The sequence below is a fragment of the Phocoena sinus genome, chromosome 16 (assembly GCF_008692025.1).
Source record: "Phocoena sinus isolate mPhoSin1 chromosome 16, mPhoSin1.pri, whole genome shotgun sequence".
NCBI classification, from domain to species: domain Eukaryota; kingdom Metazoa; phylum Chordata; class Mammalia; order Artiodactyla; family Phocoenidae; genus Phocoena; species Phocoena sinus.
In genome coordinates this window covers 6,234,797-6,249,754 of record NC_045778.1, presented here as the reverse complement: position 1 = coordinate 6,249,754, position 14,958 = coordinate 6,234,797, and the positions used below count along the sequence as shown (strand labels likewise).

Sequence of the window (14,958 nt, the reverse complement as noted above, 5' to 3'; positions counted from 1 at the left end):
TCCAATATCCTGGGCACTTGGTGGGTGCTTTTGTCTCCATTTTACAGATGGGATGATTGTCGCAGGGTCTGGGGGTCGTTGAGCCCAGAGAAGCGTGAGCAGCAGATCGAGGTCCACCCAGCCCCAGGTTCTTCCCACTTCTCGACCTGGAATTTATCTGGAGAATCCCAGATAAATTCAGGCATCATTGGACGGCCCCCCGCAGGGGCTTATGGTGGGTGGGGTATGGTCGCCTCTTCTGAGATCCGCCTCCACCCCACGGTGGGAGGGCTTGCCTGCCGCCTCCAGAGTCTCAGGCCCAACGAGGGGCCGGTACCCTCCTCACGCATCCCTTCCCTACGCAGTCTGCTCTGTGCTAGACGCTGAGGCTCCCGCCAGGAAGGTGCTGCCGTGTGATGGCCTCCGGTCGGGGGCGGCTGGGGGACGCGGTCAATGTCCACACAACTCAGGGTTGTCCTGGGGATGGGGCCCATCTCTCGCAGGCAGCTGAGAGCTGGAGCTGACTGCCAGCCTGCTGGCCGCTAATGACTGCTAGAAACCAGATGCTTTAGAGTGGGATATTTTTGTCTCACTCTTCATTTTATTCCACGATAAGATGACTTTTCAGTGAATTCATTGGGAACCCTGACTTTGGGAGAGCCAGGTGCCTGGACAGGATCTGGGCTTGGCCCCGGGTGGGTCTGGGCCACGGAGAGAAGGGCCACTACGCCTCACCCAGGGCAGGCAGCTGAACCAAGCTCTGCTTATACGCAGCAAAAAAAAGCGAGCGCTCAACCCCTCTTCTGTTTAAACCGGCCCCCGGGCCACGTGCACTGGAATGCTTCCGTTACCACATTGCTCTCCTAGTCGGGGACCCTGATTTCACAAGAGCCAGGAGGAGGTGGCCCTGCTCACTGCAGCTTTGCTCCAGTAGCGTCTGCCCTGCTGCACGTGGTTGCTTCTGTGTGGGAGGATTGGGACTGTGTGGTCTCCCTCTGCACATTCCACTTGGGAAGGTCAGGGTGCCTCAGTTTGGCCCGCCCTGCTGGCCTCTGGTCAAGGAGGAGCCGTGTGGCCATGGTGACAACCACAGCCAGTAGGACTGGTTCTTCTGCTGAGCTCCGCCCCCCGCTCTGTTCAGCTGAGCGGAAGTGATGCACCAGTCGCCCAGGGTCACTACCATCATGGCTGCTGTAGCATTGGACCAGTGGGCTGATTCCCTGCAGGGGCGCAAGCCCGCACCGTGTGAGGGAGTTGAAGGCGGCTGCGGGTTTTGCCTACCAAGTCATGGATCATTTGGGAGCCTCAGATGAGAATCCCAGCCGGGCTGCCTGGTGATACAGCCTGCCTTACACTCCCCTTCCTGCTGCGAGGCAGGGGCTGCGGTGGGATCAGGACAGAGTGTGACCTTGTCCTGCTCTCTGCTTGGAGGGACCTTGGTCTCACTGCTCTGGGGGCTGGGGGTGGGCGGGCGGTTATGAGGGAGTGGAGGATTTTTTTGTCTGTTTTTAATGGCAGATGACCAAGCGAAGGTGCTTTCCCATTGAGAGGCTGGGTCGTTGGGGGGTGGGGGGTGGAGTGGAGGCCTTGGGGTGCATTCTCAGAGCTCAGCCGCTGTTCCTGGTTATCTGAGTGGTGCGTGTGAGTGAGGGGTGGAGGCAGAGAGAGGCAGGGTGACAGCATCAGGGACCCGGGCCCTGGTCTCCATAGCAACTGCTTCTGAGGGGGTGAGCCTGCTGCGTCCTGGTTCCCAGTCTTGACCTGGAAACCTCGCTGTGCTTTGGTGACACGTGACAGAGGGCGAGGGGCCCCAAGGGGTCTGTTCTCCCTTCTCCTCCCTGTCTTCATCAAGGTGGGCACCTGGGGCTCTGGGTGAGGTGTTGGGGTGATCCGTGGGGGTGGTGGGGGAGTCCCAGTCCCAACAGGCGTGAAGCTGGCCACCAGCTCTGGACCAGGGTGGGAATGAGCTGGGACCGGGCAGGGTTTGTGGGAACGGCAGGAATTAGGATAGGAATCCTGATGGAAGGGCCAGGCATGGAACATAGGGTGAGGGGCTGTGTTCCAGATTTTTATCAACACTAAATCAGTTCCTTTCCTCTTGGGGCTCACAGGTCAGTAAAGCTGAGGGACATTCCCAGAGGGCAAAGGGGAGATTTTGCAGGGGAGCGTAGTTGAGCTCGGAGGCATGGGAAAGCTGCCCCACAAGGAAGTGGCCAGATGCCACTGCTTATACGGTCCTCAGCCTGGCTGGGGCCACCCGTGTGGACCTCCTACCTGGACGACATTTCCTACAGGCAGCAGAAGTTAGAGAGGGAGCTGTGAACGGCCCTGAAGACCTTGGTTCTCTGGAACCTTGTATCTCACTCTTGACCTCAGTTTCCTCATGTGTAAAATGGGACTTCCTAATTCGCAGGATTGTTATGAGGTTTCAACAATGTATATTAGGGACTTCCCTGGTGGTCCAGTGGTTAAGACTCTACGCTTGTACTGTAGGGGGCAGGGGTTTCAATCCCTGGTCGGGGAACTAAGATCCCGCAAGCCGTGCGGCCCCCCCAAAAAACAAACAAACCAACAAACAAAAAAACCAACAATGTATATGAAAGTACTCCAGATGTTGGAGCACACTGTGGAAATATAAGGGCTGACTTCCCATTCAGCAGGTTAAACTTTACACTGTTTTTTTTTTGATCTCCCCGTCCAAGGGGGACGTCACCACGCCCAGCCCAGGCCTGTTACCCGCAGATGACAAGACTGAGGTCAGGGAGGTGGCTGTCCTCCCCGAGAGCCCCCAGCGGCAGGCAGAGTGGGGGCTGGAGCCCTGGCTTCCTGCCTGTGGTGCACCGGGCATCTCCACCCAGGTGATGATGGGCTTTGAGAGGCCAGAGTATCCCTTGTCCTGTCAAGGGGCCAGCGTGGGCGGTGGAATCGAATGACAAATCCAGCCTTCGATGTGGGAAACGTCTGGTCATGGGACCCCCCCGCCGTTAGTGAGGTTTGCGTGTGTCCTCAGATCCAGAGCCCGGGTCTGGGGCGGCTTGGGGTGACAGTTCTGCCACCTCCTCGTGCACATCAGAGGCTTGCTCCCTCAGACAGCAGATCCTCTGTAAATGAATGCCACGCACCCAGCTTTCCCCGCCGGGACCACATAAATCTTCTCATTCTTGCCGTATCACTGGCTCTCGTGACAGCTCAAGATGTTTCTCTGCTTCTGAGTATCCCTTTTGTTAAAAGACGTCGGAGCCCTACAGACGTGTTAACCGGTGGCCCCGCTGGCGCCCCCCCGGCCTCTCCGTTTCCCCAGCTCAGCTTCTGCCTCTTCGCTGCTCCCACAAGTCTTTCCACATCATTCATTTTGACATTTAAAAGTTTCCAAGCTTGTTCTGAAATGGCACAAACACTGCCTTTGTTATTTGCCGGGCTCTGGAATGCTGAGAATCCCAGGACTGGGGGAAGGGCGGGCCTGCATGCCAGGTCAGGACACAGGGGGCCCGGAGCCTTTGCTGGGAGGTGGGCTTCGGGGTCCAAGAATGTGGGGCAGGGTCGTGGCTGCTGCCGCCTTCTGCAGGCTCCCACCGGCCGGATGCTGCTTGCCTTTCAGGTTTCCTTCCTTCTCACCATGCCAGGCCCTTGCTTCTTTCTTCCCGAGGATCCCAGAATCACTCCCAGTGTTCATTTCTTCAGGAAGGTCACTCCTATTTACCGAGTGGCATGATGTCCTCACCTTCTACCTGGTTCCTGCTCATAACAGGCCCTCCAGTTTCAGGAGAGGATGTCAGAGAAAACAAACCCAGGCATGTTGGGGTTTCCAGTCATGCAGGTGTTTTCTGATGGTTCTTAAGCGGGTCTGAATGCGAGGGCTATGTTTGTAAGACTTCATGTCCAGTTTGCTTTGGCCAGAGGGGCTCATTTCCCAAGCACATGGCCTCTTACACCGATCGGCTAGTTTGTGGACGTGTGGGGGGTCCCGGGGTGCACGAGGGGGTGGGCGAGCCTGGGCTCCGGTGGGATCTGGCATCTGGAAGGCCACGTGCAAGCCGGCCTGCTGCCTTCCCGGGTCTATGTGTGAGCAGCGCACGATGCTCCTTACAGAGGGGCCACTCCTTGGAGTTTCCAAGACTGAACGAAAGGCAAGCACTGCTGTACCTCTCATCTTCACGTGGAACAAATAGTGCTTTCCAGTTCTGCTTTAGACGGCGCAGAAATCAGCAAGACACACTTCTGACTTCTACTAGTTGTTCCCAGGCTTTCGGGTCCCTGGGCTAGAAAAAATGATGACAACGTGGAAGGCATAGGTAGCCAAGTTTTATTTTTGACTGCTGAACACATGAAACAAAACGAGACAGAACTACATCCACAGTCACAATCAGTCTCACTTCCTCAAGCACACTTTATGCCTAAAAAGTAGTAGGAAGGGACTACAATCAGAGTGGAAGATGGCTCTTGCCAAGAAAGGACAAATTTCACACTGACATTTTCATGTGGACCAGCGAAAACTCTACCGAAGCTGCGTGTCAGTTAGTGGAACCAGCATTTCTGGATCGGAGCTCCTCAAACTTTAAATGCACGCAACCAATCTCTGGGCCCGTGTTAAAATGAAGATTCTTATTCATTAAGTCGGGATGGGGCTTGGGAGTCTCCTTTTAATAAGTTCCCAGGTGAGGCCAAGCTCCCAGTTCCAGGCTTTGAGTAGCAAGATTCTGCCCTGTACTGTGCCCCAAATAATCCTGAGCTTCTGTCAAGCCTGCAAAGGACAAAATCAGGTAAAATGGTTATTTTGTGTCATGTAAATAAAAACATCACTTAATCAACTAGATTCTCTGCTATTGCGTGGCCGTGGCCATGGCTGTCAGAGACCACCGACGGCTGTCCTGCCAGGGGTTCAGTGCGGTGATGGGCGAGGACCTTTGTAGCCCTCACACGTGTAAGAATAACGGCTACTGGACTGTGCGCATCGTCCAGGCCCAGCGCCAGCGCCACCAAAGTGACCGGGGGTTTCAAGCCTGGCTTCCTGGACTCTGCTCATCCCACCAGCCACCTGCCCCTCGCCACCCCCCAACCCACAGTGAGACATGCATTTGACATTGTCACCCTGCACATCCATTTATATGGCTGAAATCAGGTTTTACATAACAATACTTAGCCTTGTTGCATGTGACACACACTAATTAAAAAAACAAAATCTAATCGGTAATATGTGGAATGTAAAAAGAGGATACAAATGAACTTATTTACAAAAACACAGAAAACAAACTTACGGTTACCAAAGGGGAGGCGGGGGAGGGATAAATTAGGAATTTGGAATTAACATATACACACTACTCTATATAAAATAGATAACCAACAAGGACCTACTGTATAGCACAGGGAGCCATACTCAGTATCTTGTAATAACCTATAGTGGAAAAGAATCTAAAAAAAGAATGGATATATGTATAGCTAAGTCATTTTGCTGTACACCTGAAACTAATACAACATTGTAACTCAACTGTATTTCAAATTTATTTATTTGTTTATTTTTGGCTGTGTTGGGTCTTGGTTGCTGCGTGCGGGCTTTCTCTAGTTGCGGCGAGCCGGGGCTATTCTTCATTGTGGTGCGTGGGCTTCTCATTGCGGTGGTTTCTCTTGTTGAGGAGCACAGGCTCTAGGCACGCGGGCTTCAGTAGTTGTGGCACGTGGGCTCAGTAGTTGTGGCTCGCGGGCTCTAGAGCACAGGCTCAGTAGTTGTGGCGCACGGGCTTAGTTGCTCCACGGCATGTGGGATCTTCCCCGACCAGGGCTCGACCCCGTGTCCACTGCATTGGCAGGTGGATTCTTAACCACCGTGCCACCAGGGAAGCCCAAATCAACTGTATTTCAATAAAATTTTTTTAAAAATCTAAAATGCTGGTTCTGATCCACTAAATTGATTTCAGGGTCCACCATTAGGTCGTGGCCCAGGGTTTGACAAATACACTGGCGCCTTGAAATCCTTCTCTCAAATTGACAATATGTGACTCTTTGATCTGTTGTGGAGTAAGGCACAGGTCTTCTCTAATGTAAGAAAACCTAATTTAGGAAATACCCACTTAAAATTATGATTTCTTCAAATTCTACCCTGTAAGCTCTTTTAAAAAGATTTTTCTTATTCCATTTTTAAATTTAATTTTTATTTTATATCGGAGTATAGTTGATTTACAGTGTTGTGTTAGTTTCAGGTGTACAGCAAAGTGATTCAATTATACTTATATACATATCCATTATTTTTCAGATCCTTTTCCCATACAGGTTATTGCAGAGTATTGAGTAGAGCTCCCTGTGCTCTACAGCAGGTCCTTGTGATTGTCTGTGTCATGTATAGTAGTGTGTGTATGTTAATCCCAATCTCCTAATTTATCACCCACTCCCCCACTGCTGCATTTCCCCTTTGGTAACCATAAATTTGTTTTCAAAGTCTCCTAGTCTGTTTCTGTTTTGTAAATAATTTCATTTGTATCATTTTTTTTTTTTTAGATTCCCCATATAAGTGATGTCATGTGATATTTGTCTTCCTCTGTCTGACTTACTTTGATTAATATGAGGGTAATTTCTAGGTCCATCCATGTCACTGCAAATGGCGTTATTTCATTCCTACCCTGTAAGCTCTTAGTGAAGGGATTTTTGCCATCTATTTCTTTGGTAGATCTCAGAGCATCTAAGAAAATAGATGAATGAAAGAACTAGCATATTTACAGATACTTAAGTCCTCGGATGGAAGATTTCAGGATTAATAGATTTTAAAAAGTGTTACCGGTAGGTGTGGTTCAAGGAGCTATGAACAACAAAATGTTTTTGAAATTAAAATGTATACCAACGGAACAGTATGACAGATTTATAAAGGACTTTTGAATGTATCAATAATAGAGGTAATGATAATGTTGATACTTACTGAGTCATTATATGCCTGCTCTGGTAAACATTTTTGTTCATAAGATTACATAGTCTATTTAGAAACTGCCCTTAAAAAACGAAACAAAACGGAATGTAGCTCTGGGGAGATGAGGTGTATCGCACTGGGCTGGGTGATCTTGCTGTTTCCTAGGGATGGGAAGAAGCTTTCAGAGGGTGTTGTCTAGAGATTTGGAAGCTTTTAACCGGGGAAGTTTATGCAGGGGAACGTAGGGCGGGGCACCGTGGGGAGTGGAAAGCTGGGGCTGCTGTCAGGCCTCCTCCATCCCATGATCCCAGACGGCCACCCCCAGTGGCCACTTCAGCTCTAACGGAGACTGACTTGGACCCAGTCTGACCCAGTTTCAAATTCTGGGGAGGGGAATCAGGTTGGCTCACCAGGAGCAGGTGTCCGTCTCTGTGCAGTCAGTCCTCATCCGGGTCTGCAGTCATGAAGTACAGAGTGTTAGGGCCTCAGCTCTGCCGGCGGGGTGGACCATCATGAGAGCCGTGGTCTGGGCAGGTGCCCCCAAAGTGTCTATGACGGGGACTTCCCTGGTGGGCCAGTGGCTAAGACTCCGTGCTGCCGATGCAGGGGGCGCGGGTTCGATCCCTGGTCAGGGAACTAAGATCCCACAGGCTGTGTGGCGTGGCTAAAAGATAAAAAAAAAAAGGAAAAAATGGTTATGACACTGTGGAACCCTTTGTTCACATAAGGTCTTACCTAACAGCCAACTATGAAAGATGGATAAAGGCTGAGTTGTTCTGGTAAAGGAGATGGTGTCCAAAGTCCCACCAAACTGGCATCCCTCCCCTGGGGCTGAGGAGTGTTTTGAAAACCGTGGCTCTAGCTGTGTCCCCTGTTTTTACAGAAAAGTGAGGCTAGAGCCTGAGGTTACCTCCTCAGAGGTACACAGCAGCTTAGTGTTAGGGCTTGACGAGCATCAGGCGCCTGGACTCCTGGGGGGATGTTCTCCCTGAGCCTTGCCCCATCTGCTGCTCGGTTCCGGGTACCAAATACACAACTGCTGGCAAAGTCTTCTGTTTCAGTAAAATGTCTCTCTTTAGAAAGAAAAACAACTTGTGGAGTTCCAAGGCGAATTGATTTTGATTTGCAGAGTTAAAAAAAGAATGCAACTACAGTTAAGTGAAATGCCAGAAGACTTGTGTCCCTGGCTGGAAGTTTAGCTTGAGGGATGCTGGCCAGGCTTCCCCAGGTGTGCTCACCTTGCCTAGTCTCGCCCAGCACCCTTCAGCCCTCAGCTCTCCTTTGAACATAGACAAGGGTCTGATGGCCCAGACAGGCTTGCTCTGGTCACTGACCACTTCTCTGGTTGGAAATGTACTTCTGTGCCTCTCGTGGGACCATGACTTCTGTCCTAATGCCTCCCAGTGATGCAAGTGTTGTGTGTGGGCAGAGGCTAAATGAATCAGGAACCTGGTGAACTTGGTCGCCGTATGCATTGGGGTGACTAAGGGTATACTTGGGTAGCTACCTCCCCCACCTCCTTGCCGGCCGATCTAGGGAAAGGTGTTTGGCTATGCGGCTGAGAGACGAGAGGCTGGCCCCTGGCAATCAGCAGGGTGCCCTTTGCAAAGCCCCATTGCTCCTCTCCACTGGGTCAGCGCGGGCTGTCCGGAGGCTCTGCCCTGCACCTGCTTGCACAAGCCACTTGATGGCACTGTTAGAACTGGAGAAAAGAGGCTGCTTCCCCTGAAACTGTTTTCCCTCATTCTAATCCTCTCCAAACTGTCATTTCCACCCACCTCCTTCAAAACAGAACAGAAGAAGATCATTTCATAGCCTGTTCCCTCTGCTCTGCACTGCCCCCCCTGCACCCCATCCCTTCCTGACTGCCTGCAAAGATGAGTAGCCCCTCTGCCCTCTTTCCCGCCCTCAGGGTCCCATCCTTCCATCCTCTTTTCGGATCTTTGTCATTCTGTGTGTTGTGGAGGCCTCTAGGGTTCCAGGCGGCCTACGGAAGGAGAAAGGGCCATGAAAAACTTACAGGGACCTGGGGAACTAAAAGAGAAAGCAGAAGTGCCTGCAGTCCTTCTGGCCGCATGACCTGTGTTCTAGAAGAAAGAAGAAACTAGTGCTGCGTGCACAGAGGCTGCGCGGAGAGGGGTCACTGGGAGAAGGTGCTGGGAGGGAGAGAGGGAGGGGGGAGGAATGTATGGAGCGCGGGAAGCGGGGGCTCTGGGCGCGGAATCTTGGCATCGGGTCGCGCTGCTTAAAGGCTTTCTGTTCTTGGCTTCCCAGCTGCCGCCGTGTCAGAATCCCCCTCCACCGTGTGGTCCCGAGCGACCCTCACCTTCACCCACTGGTTTTGGCCTCTGGTTCCCAGTTCTTGCTGCCACTTCCTCTTCCTGGGAGATGTGAGCGGGGAGCAGACTGGGCAGACCAGGGGCTGGAGACGAGACAGCATAGCTGTCACTGGTCCTGGCACCCTGACCTCAGGTCTCCCAGGCTGCCCAACACCACCCCAGCCCGCCTTCCTCCAGAGGAAGGAGAAAAACGGCATCGCTTGGGAGGAATTTGCTGTGAGAAAAGCATTTTCCCCTAACAATGACCAGGAAATACTGTCTCGACTGATATTCTGGAGGTAACGCTGCCCTTTTGGCGGAGTCATTTGGAGGCTTATTCAACCACGCAAACGCCCATGACACACGGTTCCCAAACTCCGGGCCCACATGGCACAGGCCATGGAGGCGTGCTGGCCACACCCCTCCCCTTGGCCAGCCCTGACCTTGCCAGCGCGCCCAGTCTGCCTGCAGGAGGGAGGTATCTCTGCTGACTCAGGCCCAGACTGGGGCAGGTGCCTGCCTTCAAGCCCATGAGTAATACCCTGCTTGCCATCTTCAAAGGGCCTTCCCAGGATTAACCAGTTAGTCACCCCCAGGAAAGCCACAGAGCTAGGTATTATCATCCTCATTAAGGCCGGGGGGGTGGGGGGGGGGTGGGGCGGAGGGAGGCAAGTGGACGCCCCGCCCCCAGGCCAGTGAGAGTCTGGATTTGGGCGCAGGCGGGCAGTGGCTCAGGGTGTCCCAGGGTGATGTCCCTCCATGGTGCAGGGGAGGCTGGAGCTTCTCACTGGGCAGCTTCGCCCACCCAGGGGCTAGGGGAGGGGATTGGAGTCTCAGGCCAACGCCTGTAGATGCAGACGGTTTGACACGGGCTCAGCCACGCGGCTCCACCATCTGCTCTGGACGGTTCAGAAATTGAAGCTGATGGGCCTTCCCATCGCTGCGCCGCCCACCCCTGAGCCACCCAGACGTTTGTGAGATGCGCCTCCGAACACTTTCCTTTTTGTGTCTGCGTGGGGATTTCGAATGACTAAAAATGATAAAGCACAGGTCACTAAAGCACCTTGCAAATCAAAAGTGGGATGTGAACACCTAGAACGGCAGGGGCCCCATGTCCCTCCAGGTCACACCGCCCCGTGGCTTTGTCCTCTTTCAGGTGCACGACACAGAAGGTGAGTTTTAGGCGGTAAGTCTGTGTCCTGGTGACAGGCTGAGGACCTAAGCACCTTCTGGAAGCCAGACAGCAGAGCAATCCTTTCGGTCAACCCTGTCTGCAGCTGCTTTTTATAAACTTGGCATAAATATGTGCTTGGGAAAGCCAGGGCAGCGTATCTGGAAAATATTTTCTACCATTCGAAAACACACACACATACACATGCTTGGAAAGGAAGAAAAAACACAACAGAAATTGTGCATAATACAGAGTGGCTTCACTTGTGGTTTTTTCCATTACTTCCTCAGTTCATTTTTCTGCTGCCAATTTTAGAAGGCCATAAGTCATAGTTGTTGTTAAACTTTGTCAGTTAAAATGTAACTCTAAGAACAAGTCATATGATACATTGGAGCCAAATGGCCCTTTGGAGAGCATGGTGGTGGGATACAGCCCACACGAGCCGGTCCTGGCATCTCGGGTCTTCTCTGCTGTGTTATGCTTCGTCATGCCCACAAGGCAGCAGAGTAACTTCTGCCTCGGCTCCAAAGGGCCACCTATAAGGGGGCAGGAGGCTTTTCAACAGTTACTTTGTGTGACCCGGGAACAGAATGTGGTCATATTGAAGGGTGATTTTGATACCAGCTCCTCACTTTTCTTTCCCCTAGAAATGGCTGGATCCATTTTCTCATAAACTTCAACCCAGCAGAATCAGAAAGTTAGAGGCAAAGGAGAGGAATTGGCCATTGGAGGCTGGGACTGCCCAGTGCCCCCTCCCATCTCCTTGAAGGAGCTGCAGACCCCGGGGTGGTGACAGTCCGGTGGGTACCTCTGTGCCACACAGAGGTGGGTTGTGCTGGGGTTTCCCCACCTGGCATCATTGGTGGGCTGGGAGCCTTCAAGTGCTGGGCCCTGTGTTTCCCCAGAAGTCCTGGTTTGAAGGCAAAGCCAGGGGTGCAAACAGCGCTTACAGATGCTTGTGTGTAGAACCAGGATAAAAGACACAGCAGTGGACCAGCCTTCAGAGGTCCCCTGCCTCACGGGGTCCCCATTTTTTACATGTCTTTCTGTCCTGTCCCTTTTTCTTTCCCTCAGTCAGTCTCACTGTCACTGAATCCGCCTTGGGGTCTCGGAGGAGAGCAGGGGAAGCTGGGCTGCAGAGCGGGGAGGCTTTCTCAGTAGCCAGGCCCTGAAACTTTGAGCCTGCGGGTCATCTTTGTGCGGCTCAACTGGCACTGGGACCATTGCTCTGAAAACCAGATCATTGCTTCAGTCCATGAGCCCATCAGGGACTTTACGGGCAGGACTGACAGATCTGATTCCAGGCTCGGCCCCTGAATTGCCAGGATGCCTTTAGGATAAAGTGCAGCTCTCCCGGGTCCTGAGTGTCCATCCGTCCCAAGGGTGTTGGCCCCCATCTGCCGCCCGGGGGTCCATGCCTTGCCCACGCTGCACAGAACCTTGACAGGAAGGGCAGAGCTGCCCCAGGCCCAGCAGCCGGGCCCCCTGGCCGTGGAGGCTCAGTGTGGGCTGGCTGCTGCCACTGGTTTCAAAATGAACCCAGCTGTGTCACAGCTGGCACGCTCGGAGCTGCCATGCGTCTCTCCTGGGCCTTCTCTCCTCCTTTCAGGCGGAAGTTTTTGGTTCATTCATTCATTCCTTCACTCATCCGACAAATACACACGGCAGGGCTGCTGTGCTCGCGGCTCTGTGCTGGTCCCACACACGCCGGTGAGAAGGCGCGTCCTTGTCCTCGTGGAGTTTTTATCCTAGTGGGGCAGAGAAACAGACGCAGGCCAGCTCACCCCGCAGTGCCATTTGCACATGATGCCAGCTACAGCCCTGAAGGAAAGGGACAGAGGGCTCAGAGAGCCACCCAGGGAAGATGGCTTAGTCTGGGGCAGAGGGTAGGATGCCCTCGGATCCGCTGCGTACCCGCCAGAGCCTCCCCTGTGGAACGGGCACAGTGCCACTGCTCGTGGGGTAAAATAGCATGTGTGAAAAGCACTCCGACAAGCGTTGGCTGCGCCCGTAACTCCCTCCTGCCTCCCTGATTTATCAGTCACTGGGTCCATTTTCTGCCTCCGCCTTCAGATAAACTGAGTTAATCATCCAACTTTGCCTGGACAAACAGGGAGACCCATTCCAAGAACAGCTTGCCTTAATGACATTTCTGGGGATCTGCCCCCCCAGGTCCTTCCACATCCCCTGTCGCTGAATCTGGTTTCCCCGCCGACGGCCCGTTAAGAGCATGGGTGGGGACCAAGTTCCGCTCTGCACCTCAGGTGTGCCGCCGCCCGGAGCCCGCCTTGCCCTCTGGTCCCGGCTTCTCAGTGCTCTGTCTACGGAGAAATATTTAAAAGACTCAGGAAATGAACTCACATTTTTTTCTTTTTTTTTGTCCTCCCCCTCCTTTTCCAAAACAGTGCAGCCTTCCTGGAAGAAAGCAAACAAAACAAGTGTGACTATTTTAAAAATTATTGGAAAACCCGTTCTGAATGCTATGGCTTTGAACGGCTCCCCTGGGCGGATGTGTCGCCTTGGGTTCCCTTTGTTCCTCACTCCACGGTGTACGTGTGGCGAGAAGGCAGGGCAGCCGAGCGCCTTAAAGTCGGAGGAGCTGATGGGGCCCGAGGAACACCCCTGCCCCAAACGCCCGTGTGCACCTCACACACGGACACGGAGGGGAGTGCACACGTGTGTGTGGCCCGCGTCCACTGGTCAGACAGCCCAGCGCTCTGACCGCCTCCATAGTGTGGCCGGCTTCTGCCAGGCATGGGGGTGACTATCTTGGGTTTCTAGGTGTTCACGGTGTTGTTAGAAATAACATCGTGGGCTGTGTGGGGATTGAAATTGAAGTCTTTTCATTTCGGCCATCTGGGCAGAATGCTTTTCCTTTGATGAGGAAAAAAGTCTTTCCTGTGTTTCAGCTGGAACGCTGCCTCCCAGTTGAGGTGACAGCAGACGCTTGCATGGCCCTGTCTTTGCAGGAGGGAGGAGGCCCAGCCAGCCGTCGGGCTCTCCGGCGGAGAGAAGGCCTTTCAGCTGCTCAGGCGCCCACTTGAGGGGCCCCGGGGCGAGGAGAGCCATCGCGCCGTGTTCAGCAGTGTAGCTGGCTCAGCTCAGGTTTTCCGTTGTCAGGCGGTGACAGCCACGTGTTACAGACACCCTTGGGAGACATGGCTCTGCTTTCATAACACCGAAGGGTTTTTTTTTCTGACTCATCTTCAGAAGATCCCCCTCCCCGCCGCCCCCCTCATTTGAAAATAAATATAATTAGTAACAGGCAGACATACTGTATATAGCCAGCCCTTCCTATCCGGGAGAGTTATAATTAAATGTACATGCTGTCTTGTTGTTCACCGTCTGCTAAACGCCTTGCCACCCGCTTTAGGGAAGCAGCAGCCCCTGGGTGGAGGCTGCAGGGAGAGAGATCTGGGGGCGCTGAGTCCAACATCCAGTCGGGAGTGAAGGCCGGACTGTTGGCTGAACGGCAGGTGTGTTCCTTGTCCCCTCATACTGCCCAGCCCTTGGCCTTTCTCCATCATCAACCTCAAGCTGCTCCGGGAAATGCCTGGTCAGTGCTGGGGGTCGTCCCCTCCGTGGGGGGTGGGGGGGTGGGCAGAGAGATGGTTGCCAAGTATGGTTGTCATGGCAACGTGGTGGCCGCTGCATCTGCAGCCGACGAGGGGCACCTGAGTGCCTGCAGGCTGCGCTCTGTCCTTCCCAGGCCCGGGGCCAAGACCGAGTTCCTCTGTTCCCGGCTCCTGGCCTGAGAGGCTGGCACCGAGGCCTCAGCCCCACCCCACGTGGCCAGAGCCCGGGCAGGTTATCCCCAGGTAACCCTTGGCTCTCCTTCCTGACAACAGGGCAGGCTGGGCACTCGGTGGCCAATGTCCAGGCCCACGGAGAGCTCATATTCTGCTGAAATCAGTGGGTCAGGTGGCCCCAGGAATGCACACGTACCTCCTGGGCTTATTCTGGGACCACAGTGTGGCTAGTAGGCTTGGTGACACAGGCCTGGTGACACAGGAGAGGCTGCGCGCCTCCCATCCCTCAGGCAGGCAAGGCGGTGACCGGATGATGAGTTGGAGGGCCCCGGGCCTGGACCGAATACAGCAACGTCATCTGAACCACAGGCACCTTTACCCAAGTTGCTCAGAGTGTTTTCCAAGCAAACTGTAGTTTCACAAGACCGTGAGAAGTAGGTGGGGTGACAAAGCATTCTTTGTCCCTGTCTTATAGATGGGGAAATGGCAAGGCTTGCCCGGCTGGGTGGTGAGGCCAAGAAGGGGAGAAGGGTGCTCTCCTCCCTAGGGCTCTGGGGCGTGGGCGGCCTGACTCCGGGAGGGAGGGGCCGCCCCCGCAGAGAAGGAGGCCGGGGGTGGGGGAGGCTCAGGGCTTCTCCTCAGCACTGACGGGCCTTGGCGGCCACCCCGGGAACTCGGTTGCAGCCCTGTGGTCTGAGGTGTTGACACTGGCTGTTGGTGACCCCAGGAAGTGTCAGTGTACTGTACCAAGCCCAGTCTGCTCGAAGTTACTGGGCTCTCAGAGGTGGTGATTAAGTACTTTTTGAGCAGCCCGTGCTGGCCCAGGAATGGCTCCAGGTGCCAGGGATA

The 14,958-nt window shown here is 53.8% G+C and overlaps 2 long non-coding RNA genes across 3 annotated transcripts; both read right to left on the bottom strand.

Moving 5' to 3' along the window:
* Window positions 1–4,321: 4,321 nt before the first annotated feature.
* Window positions 4,322–9,471, bottom strand: LOC116741821. Of its 2 annotated transcripts, XR_004346275.1 has the most exons (4): window positions 9,198–9,471; window positions 7,282–7,535; window positions 6,522–6,649; window positions 4,322–4,720 (listed from the first exon to the last, which is right to left on the bottom strand). It is a non-coding gene; the product is annotated as an uncharacterized LOC116741821 (long non-coding RNA). The 2 variants fall into 2 exon arrangements; XR_004346274.1 differs by lacking the exon at window positions 6,522–6,649.
* A 1,067-nt stretch (window positions 9,472–10,538) lies between these two features.
* On the bottom strand, window positions 10,539–14,441 carry LOC116741711. The gene is made up of 3 exons (XR_004346241.1): window positions 14,306–14,441; window positions 12,722–12,775; window positions 10,539–12,108 (listed from the first exon to the last, which is right to left on the bottom strand). It is a non-coding gene; the product is annotated as an uncharacterized LOC116741711 (long non-coding RNA).
* Between the last annotated feature and the right edge of the window lie 517 nt (window positions 14,442–14,958).